An 8431-nucleotide genomic window follows, 5' to 3' on the forward strand; every position below is an offset into this window, starting at 1 on the left:
ACTATTCCTGTGCTCGTAAAGAAATGATGGAACCCTGTAGCTTCATGAAAGGGTCAGCTTTGATGTGCATGCCCATGAGTCAGATACTCAATTGACTGGCTGCACTTGTCCATTACCAGCCTGTCCACAATGTACCCAGAATTTATTCAGGCCTTAGAAATTCAGTCTCTCTCCAGGTTATCACATCTTTGGTGTTATTTTCAGAGCATAGGAATCAGCACCTCCATAGTCTTTTTTATTGATGTTATTGGAACCATGTGGAAGAATAATCTTGCTTATTTCTTGGATATGGCAATTCTGCCTCTTTCTATACTGCTATGAGCTCTTTTTCTTTTGCCAACAGTATAAGCAGTCTTGTTGCATTTTTACAGCTCATATCTCTCAAGCCAGTTGTTAGTACAGCAACAATTTGCCATGGAGAATGGAATCCTTAACTGGTGTTTTATAGTACCATGTCCTGGAACTATACATGAAGATAATCTGCCTTTACAGCACACATACCATTCATAGCCTGTGACATACAGCTTATGTTGGTCCCATATCACATGATCTTTTATATTTCTAGCACACAGTTTTGTTAGAATAGATAGTAATTTAGAGGATATCTTTACAACAGTTCTTACATAAAACAGATGATGTTTTATATGGGAGTGCTTGGGCTTTACACAGAGAGCTTTGTATTTAGATGTTGTGTTGGAGAACTACAGCAACTTGGTGTTTGTGGGTAAGAAAGTGTTTTCTTTCATGATTCCTTATTTATTATAGTTGTTCACTTTAAGTATGTTATTACAGGTTTGTCTACTTGACTTTTCACTTTAATTTAACAACTTGGAGATTTAACCTGTTGAACACAACACTCTATGTAACTTCATCTTGTCGATATATTCCCCTTTCCTGGGGATGACATACTTCCTTCAATCATTTACTATGTGTTTTACTATTAAGATTTTTATAGATTATAATTTGACCTGCATCTTAATGTTCCATAATGTATTTGAATTTAGAATCAGTAGTAAGTTTAAAAGAAACTCAAGGTATAAAACATTAACAAAAACATTTTTGAATGTTTTAAAATGATAAAAGATGGCAATATTTGTTAGGAAACGTACGAATGTTGGGAAACGTGTGCCTGTGCGCCTGTGAAGGTTACACGCAGGTTCACAAATCACACCACGAGATTGGTTCCATGTGGGAGGTTTATTAGGGGATGTTATGCCAGGTTCACGGGACCCTCAGAGACCACCAGGAGATGACTCGATCCAATTGCAAGAGAGCTTTATTACGAGAGCGATCGAACTCGGGACCCAAGTCTCACTGGCGCAGCAGTAGAGAAGTGGGACCCCGAGCTCTGAGTGAACAGGATTTTTAAAGGGAAAGTCTGTGAGCAGGGGGTTTCCATGGCAGCAAGCAGGGGGGCACAAGCCTTGGCGTTACAGAATTGGGTGAAGTTTAGCAGGGCAGGGTGACCTTTTCTGAGGCACATAATCACAATGGCTAAGGCATATAATCACAATGGCTATTTTTCTAAACCATATCTGAAACATTGGGGAGAATTTTCCCACCCGATTCTCAACCGATTCCCATTGATTATTGCCAAGGAGTTTGTCTCTATTTTCTATGAAGCATTTATTCTGTTATATTTCCTGGAGGCTGTTGCTAGGAGAGTTAACTTTGTTTTCTGCCAGGTGTACATTCTGTGATATTTCCTGGTGCCTGAATTCAGTTCCCAGTCAAGATCTTTATTTCAAAATGGAGTTATATTCAGGCTATCTTAAGCTCTTCATTTCCCCCTTTCCATGTAACTGAAGAGGCCAATCTTGGGCTCTTACAGTTCAAGGTCTTTAAGGCCATCTCCAAGCTGACTGTATTGGTTTTTATTACCATTAACTGTATAGTTCCTAGTCTTTTTTAATATTTTAACAACTTGTTAAGTAAGCCTGATCTAAAAATGGCCAAAAGCAAAAGATTCTGCCCTTGAGCTGCTATAACTCTGGCTTTGTACATCCAGTATTGTATTGCAATACTAGTTTCTGCTCCAGCTAAGCAATCCCCAAGATAATAGCTAATATCAGGGAGCCACCTTTGACTTAGCATTTCAGCATGTAGGTGGGATTTTGGACCGTGGTCTCGTCTTCTGAAACTACTTCAACTCTGACAGTAGGACCGTTGACATCAGGGGCTAGGAAGGCTGAAATGCCAGTCAAAGGCTGGGCAATGGGGCAGTCCTCAGAAACGTCTGGTTAGGTGGTCCATCCAAGGAGGCAGTGAGTAATCATGACAGCTTCCAGGAAGTTCAAATCTCAGCTTGCGGTTTCAACCAGATGAAAATCTGCTGAGACAAGTTTAAACTAAAACAGAAATTAAAATTTGTCTAATAAATGGGAAAAATGAGGAATCACAAGACTAGGGAAAAACTCATCTGGGGTCTGTTTGAGCTATGTCAAATTCAGGTCTCATGACTTTTTGATTTCCTAAAACATTTTGTGAATAACAGGTAAAACTGCATCCAATGGAATAAGCAACAATTTAAGTGTATCCATGATCTGAAACTAACATTTTAACTTTGGATACAGCTGTTGGTAATCAGCCACCAATAGAGCTGGGCCACTTTTTTTTCCAGATCTTCTTAGAATTTATTTTTAGTTCCCATCTCCATGTTACACTGGAAAGTTAGGCAGAAATACATTAGTGGCTTTAATGCTGAACTGTGGATGCTTGGACTTCCCTTAACAAAGCAACTAGAAAAAATAGATTTAAAATATTTTTAACTTCTGTATCAAAGTCTACCTCAAAAATGGCAAATATTAAAGATATCATAGTAAAAGCTCTGGCTTTTGAGTCAAATATACACAATGTATATATGTGTTTAGCATGATGAAGTGCATTTTTATATTTATCTCCAGAAAACCATCAAAAGGCAATTAAAATCTTAAATTTGTGACTGGATATAAAGCAATCAGCTTATCAGAACTCTATTAGTCAATGTCAGAGAGAGAGGAGAGAAGTCTAAAATATAAAATATCTCCCATTTTTAATATGCCTCAAATTATTTTCTGTATCATTACAATTTATGTTTATATATTTTAAAACATCTATTTATATCCTCCAATCTTTTTTGTATTTATAAACCTTGAAACATTTTCCCAAATCAAACAACATTTTCTAGATTCTCAAAATGTAAACTCTTATATCCTCAAACCCTTCATAAACTCTATTATCTTTCTATCTAGCCATCCATTATAAGACATAGATAATTAACATGAAGCCTGTAGGCTAGGCAAACATGCTTGCCTTCTTTAAATAGAAAAACTTTTACCTGGTAATTTTAACTAAATAATAAATTAACCAATACACTAACAATGGATCTAACTATCTGCTCTTTAGCTGCAAGGCTACCATTATCTTAGCTTAGCCATCAATGTAATCAGAGACCTGGGAAGGATAAGTATGTACCAATCAAAATGACAGTGACAACTAGTCAGTCCATCACTCTAGGCAGCTGTCCTTGGCTCCTGTGGTCTCATGGCATCATGAGCAGGGCAGTCCAGCAATCAGGCACAGAAGATGAGAGACTGTTTCTGTGGAGAAAGAAACGAGAGAATGGCCTCACCTAGCCCTTAGCAACGTGAAACATTGACTCTCCAGGTGTCCACAGTTTTGTCCACAGTTTAGGCTGGGCCCAGGCAGTGGGCCAGTTGGGGCAGTCTTGCCCAGTGGCTAGCATACCATAATCCAGAGTCACATTGTGCCCAAATCTTCTTGGAGACCTTGGGGGAGCTACTGTCAGGAATTTGGGACTCTCTGTCATAATAAACTTACACATGTTAAAATGCCATATTCATCAGATCTCTGACAAGCTTGAGGGCTGGCATATCTGAATTATTCTTTATCTCTCTTTTAATTATTTATTTTAAATTGCATTCTATGTAATAGAATGCCATAATTTTTAATTCTGGCATATTTTTTAAATAAATATTTTTAAACCCATATTAATTTTCAGTAGATCTATGTAGGCCAACTTTATAATTACCCATCCTAGGCTTAACTTTAAAAACATAAACAAAATACCAGATAAAATCCATTCTTATAACTAACCACATTTATTAGCAGTTATTTATATTTATATAAATATATAGTTATATAGTTATTTATGTTTATTAGCATTCAAATATCTTTAAATATCTTTCTGAACTAAAATCAAAGCAAAACTTTCAATCAAATACAATACATAGAAGGGCCAGAAAATCTTGTCATCCTATCATATTGCATTAAAACTGAACAACAAAAAAAAGCATAAAGGACAAAAATTTTATTTAGAGACAGCATTAAATAATTTATATTGGAACTGGCAACCACGCATATATTTTTATAATAATTAAAAATGAGTTGACTATAACCCTATATAAACCTGGGCTAAAAAGCATAAAAAAACATTTTGTATTGAAAAAAAACATTAGCCTTTTAAATGAAGAGCAATATATCTTACAGTTCTTTTTTAAATCATGCTTGCAGGTGTAAAAACCAAAGCAAATACAATTTATATCTTTTATAACAGTCTGTATATCTTCAGGTTAGGCTTTTCCCAGCTCCATTCTTTTGATTTAACCAGACATTTTTTTAAATTCTTAAACTATATAAAAGTTTTTATCAGAATCATTTTTATTATTTTATCAAAACTACAATTTTTATAATTGGCTCAAATAGTATAACTTGGTTTTATTTGGTAAAATTAACAAAACAAATATCAAAGTTTTTTGTTCTCCCCCAAAGGATTGAGAAACTGTTCCAAGTTCTCTGTTAGAATGCCTAAGGTCATTGTCTAAAATACCTAATAAACTTTAAAATGCTTTATTGCCTTAAACATAGTTTTTTTTTAACCTGTTTTTGAAATATCAAAATAAGGTACCCTTTTTAGGAATGAAGTCACAAAGTATAACCATAATTTTAAAAGGCAAAACCAAATTTTATCAATGCAAACAATTCAGTACTTTTAAAATCAATATTAAATGTATTATTTTGATGTTGGCTTCCAGCAAAAGAAGTTCCTATATATAAACACATGAAGGTGCACTTTTAATATTTTATATAAACATAGTTTTAAACCTTATTATTTTTATAATCCTGGTTTTTAAAACAGGACAGAAATTATGTGCGGTATTGATTATTAATATATTTAATAATAGCATATATCAAGATATATAGAAGAACATAGTTAACATATATTCAAAACAAACAAACAAAATTACAAAACTTATTTTTATTCCCTTTAGCTGTAATTTCAAGGGAGGAACATTTTGTTACCTGTTAAATCCAAATTTTATGACCATATAGGCTTGCAGCTTTTTTTTTTTTTTTTTTACCTGAGAAGCTGCTGTTGCCCCTTTAAGAGCTGCCTGCTTGCACAGAAGCCTTAAACATTTCTCAAAACCTGTTTTAATCCATTTCAGCAGTAGCATCAATCTTAAGGTTGGGTACTATAGGGGCTGGCATCCCATATATAATCTCAAAGGGAATTAAACCTAGCTGGTAAAGGGAATTCCTAACCCTATAAAGGGAAATGGAGAGGAGCATCACCCAGTCAGTGCCAGTCTCCAAGGTCAATTTTGTTAAGGTCTCTTTTAATGTTTTGTTCATCCTCTCTACCTGTCCTGAACTTTGGGGCCTATATGCACAATGCAATCTCCAATCTGCCCCATTTTACATGCTACATTCTGACTTACCTTGGACACAAATGCTGGCCTATTCTTTCCTGTTTCTGTACATCTTGGCCAAATTAGTGGGCTGTCTTGCGGCCGCCTTGAGACCTGCCAACAGAGCCTGGTGGTAGACTAGGAGACGCTCCCCACCTGCAGCCGTGTTGTAATCCCAATTGGGCCTCTTATAGGGAAAGTAATCATCAATATGGGATCTGTAGTTGGAACCCCTGTAGTGTCTGGGACATTTTTGTGCGCCTCTGAAATAATACGTCCCCACTCCTCTTGGTAAACAAGACCTGTAAAAGCTGCTGGCAATTGTCCCGGGTGCACTGGTGGGTAAAAGGCAGAGAACTTGGCATTCTGAGTTCTCCAGTAAAACCTGTGATGTGGCAAAAGGCCAGTAATGATGAGATTGATTGCCATTAGCTTCTGGAGGGCCCCATGGCCCCTAAGGAAGGACTGTAGAATCTGCCTCTGGTTCCCCAGAGGGAGAAGCTGCATGGAGGCTCTGGGTCCTTGGCACTTGGCCAGATGGTGGTTCCAACCTGGATAAAGGAGCAGGAGTTGGTTGAGGAGTGGGAGGAGAAGGAGGTGGAAAAATTATTTCCATGGAAGTCCCATGCTGTAAAACAGATTAAGGGGGGGTCTATGGAGCCAGGGCAGTGGCCTCTGGTTTTGGAGAGCCTGTGGAAGGAGGACTGTTAGTGGGGGTCAGAAAAGGCTTAATCCACAGAGGTGGATGAGTCACCAGGTTCTTCCAAACTACAATATATGGCACCTGATCTGGGTGCTTGCATGCTTTTTGAAAAACTTTATCTTCCACTGCTAAGACAGTGGGAAGGTGGAAGGTTCCTTCTGGTGGCCAGCCCACATTGAAGGTGGGCCATTCTGAGCTGCAAAAAAAAGTATTTTTTTTCTTTTTTTTACATCAACTGAAAGACTGTGAGCTCTAGTTTTAACTTTTTCAAAATGAGTCAGAACCAAGTCAAGAGGTTTGGAGGTATTCCGTCCCATATCGTCAGTCAGTCTATTTGTCAAAAGAATTCAGGAGAACTCGAAGTAAGGAAAACGATTTCAACAAATAGTAAATCACTCATACACAAAAAACTGGTTGTCTCAGACAAAAACAAAACCAAAGGCAACAACTTACAGCCTATACCCAGGCTAACATCACAGGACAAAACTGAAATCATAGAAACGAAAACAGCTACAGTTTTAAACAAAAGTAAAATCAAGCACTCTCAAGTAGACGCAAAACCACAAACAATTAATCACAAAAATTAAACAGTAACTCCAGACACAACACCAAGGGGGGAAAACAATTAATCACACATAGAAACCAAGTAACACTGAAAACCTGGACTTCTCTGCCACAGAAGTTCCAGAAAACTGATCCTCACTCCAGTCCCCCTATCCCAGGGGTTCTGACGAGGCAGAAACAGACAAAACCTGGACTTCTCTGCCACAGAAGTTCCAGGAAACCGATCCTCACTCCACAGGCAGAAACAGATCCTCACTCCAGTCCCCCTATCCCAGGGGTCCTGAGGAGGCAGAAATTCCAGGACATCAAAACGTCTTTTGAAGCCCCCACAGCCTAGGCCCTGACACGTCTGTCATACCTAATCTGGCTGCTCCTGTAAGCACCTCGAGGCTTTTCAGGAAAAGAAACAAAGAATAAAGGCAAACAAACATTTAAAGCAGACAGACAACATAGAAGATGTTACACTTACCCGCGGGACTAAGCTCTCCGGGTCAGGAGTCCTGGAGGTCCCGAGGCATCCCAGATGAACGAGCCCCCAAATGTTATGCCAGGTTCACGGGACCCTCAGAGACCACCAGGAGATGACTCAATCCAATTGCAAGAGAGCTTTATTACGAGAGCGATCGAACTCGGGACCCAAGTCTCACTGGCGCAGCAGTAGAGAAGTGGGACCCCGAGCTCTGAGTGAACAGGATTTTTAAAGGGAAAGTCTGTGAGCAGGGGGTTTCCATGGCAGCAAGCAGGGGGGCACAAGCCTTGGCGTTACAGAATTGGGTGAAGTTTAGCAGGGCAGGGTGACCTTTTCTGAGGCACATAATCACAATGGCTAAGGCATATAATCACAATGGCTATTTTTCTAAACCATATCTGAAACATTGGGGAGAATTTTCCCACCCGATTCTCAACCGATTCCCATTGATTATTGCCAGGGAGTTTGTCTCTATTTTCTATGAAGCATTTATTCTGTTATATTTCCCGGAGGCTGTTGCTAGGAGAGTTAACTTTGTTTTCTGCCAGGTGTACATTCTGTGATATTTCCTGGTGCCTGAATTCAGTTCCCAGTCAAGATCTTTATTTCAAAATGGAGTTATATTCAGGCTATCTTAAGCTCTTCAGGGAAGAGGGAAAGGGAAAAGGGGGGTGCCCCAGAGAGAGAGAGGGAAAGTAAGGGAGTAAGAGAGAGAGGCAAGAGAGGGACCACATGTCAGGGTGGGCCCTTTAAGTCAGAAGGTCACCTGGCTGGCTGACGACACATGACAGGTTGCTGGGCAACCCAGAAGCAGCTTGTGTTCCAAAATACTAATAGTATTATATTTGGAATCTGATATCTAGGCAGTATAGTGATGTATTAGAAACTCATGCATGTGTATATTATCCCCAGAAATGGTCATGGGTCTTATCTAATACACAGGTCAAACCCAGGGCTGATTAACTCTCTTCAACAAAGCAAAGAGTCCTAGAATATGAACATAGG

At 38.6% G+C, this 8431-nt stretch overlaps 1 long non-coding RNA gene across 2 annotated transcripts; it reads right to left on the reverse strand.

The window, feature by feature from the left end:
• Positions 1 to 1248: 1248 nt before the first annotated feature.
• LOC132648717 (uncharacterized) lies at positions 1249 to 7926 on the reverse strand. Of its 2 annotated transcripts, none has more exons than XR_009587101.1 (3): positions 7427 to 7926; positions 3454 to 3578; positions 1249 to 2348 (listed from the first exon to the last, which is right to left on the reverse strand). It is a non-coding gene; the product is annotated as an uncharacterized LOC132648717 (long non-coding RNA). The 2 variants fall into 2 exon arrangements; XR_009587100.1 differs by having other exon boundaries at positions 3433 to 3578.
• Positions 7927 to 8431: the final 505 nt, after the last annotated feature.

Source organism: Meriones unguiculatus, chromosome 17 (assembly GCF_030254825.1).
Source record: "Meriones unguiculatus strain TT.TT164.6M chromosome 17, Bangor_MerUng_6.1, whole genome shotgun sequence".
Classification (NCBI taxonomy): Eukaryota; Metazoa; Chordata; class Mammalia; order Rodentia; family Muridae; genus Meriones; species Meriones unguiculatus.